This window comes from Macrotis lagotis, chromosome 1, assembly GCF_037893015.1.
Source record: "Macrotis lagotis isolate mMagLag1 chromosome 1, bilby.v1.9.chrom.fasta, whole genome shotgun sequence".
NCBI lineage: Eukaryota > Metazoa > Chordata > Mammalia > Peramelemorphia > Peramelidae > Macrotis > Macrotis lagotis.
This window is the reverse complement of record NC_133658.1, coordinates 339586859-339588256: the sequence shown is the minus strand read 5'-3', so window position 1 is coordinate 339588256 and position 1398 is coordinate 339586859. Positions and strand designations below refer to the sequence as shown.

Here is a 1398-nt window from a genome sequence, read left to right as displayed (position 1 = left end):
TTCTGGAACTTTTCCTGAATTTGTCAGGCAGCAAAAAGAGTGGGCAGCTTTCAGAGATCAGCATGCTTTTGCTCATCTGGTTCAGAACACTCACAACCATCAAGATTGGTTTGGTGAAAATGATGGGGAAATACAGAAGCTGCTAAATGAAAAATGAGAACTCCATAGGGCTTACTAGCAGGATAGTTCATCCATTTCTAAGAAGAAGCATTTGATTCCATCAAAAGTAAAGTATGGGCACTTTCCGGGAGCCAAGATGTCTAAGCAAGGACGTGGTGGGTCTTCTGGAGCAAAGTTCCAAATTTCCTTGGGTCTCCCAGTTGGAGCTGTCATCACTTGTGCTGATAATACAGGTGCCAAGAACATGTACATCATCTCTGTGAAGGGGATTAAGGGAAGATTGAACAGGCTACCTGCAGCTGGTGTAGGTGACATGGTAATGGCCACAGTCAAAAAGGGAAAACCAGAACTCCGGAAGAAGGTCCATCCAGCAGTGGTAATACGGCAATGAAAGTCATATCGGAGAAAAGATGGTGTGTTCTTATATTTTGAGGACAATGCAGGGGTCATAGTAAACAACAAAGGAGAGATGAAAGGTTCAGCCATCACAGGACCTGTTGCCAAGGAGTGTGCTGACTTGTGGCCCAGGATTGCATCTAATGCCGGCAGCATTGCCTGATTCTCCTAAAAAGTTCATTTGTAAACAAAAAAACAACCCCATTAAAGTGTCTGTCTATCTTTAAAAAAAAAAGTAAAGTATGAGCAAATCTTAAAGAAATGTAGGACTCTTGGTTCAGTAGTAAGAAGACAGATGAAATTCGGTTTTATGCAGATAGTAACAAATTAAAGTTCTTTTATGAGGCCCTAAAGGCTAATGTATGGGCCAAAGACATATGGTATATCTCAACTACTCAGTGTTGATAGATCCACATTGATAAATGATAGGAACATGATCCCAGAGAGATGGGCTGAATACTTCCATAGTGTTCTTAACAGAGCATCATCAATCAATGCACAAACCATTGACCATTTACCTCAAGTTGAAGGTAATAAATGCCAAGCTGAAGTTCCAACTGAAGAAGAGATTTGAATGCCATTAGATATCTTTCAAGTGGCAAAGCACTTGCTAGTGATTCCATTCCAGCTAAGATCTACAAAGTGGGGGGGGGTTCATTGCTAATCCAAAAAGCTGACTGAAATTTTCCAGTTTATAAAGCATGAAGAGGTTATCCCCTGAGAATTCAGGGATGCGTCCATATTCCATCTCTTTAAAATTTTATTTATTTAAATGATTATTTTCACATTACTACAATAATCTTGTGAAAGTAAATATAAACTCCCCCTCTCCCCCCAAAATAGAGAAACCTCAAGAAGAATAAAGTGGGAGAAAAAAGTACT

General features: G+C 39.8%; 1 pseudogene; it reads left to right on the top strand.

Moving 5' to 3' along the window:
- The first annotated feature begins 246 nt into the window (after positions 1-246).
- LOC141517549 (large ribosomal subunit protein uL14-like) lies at positions 247-732 on the top strand (annotated as a pseudogene).
- The last annotated feature ends 666 nt before the right edge of the window (positions 733-1398 follow it).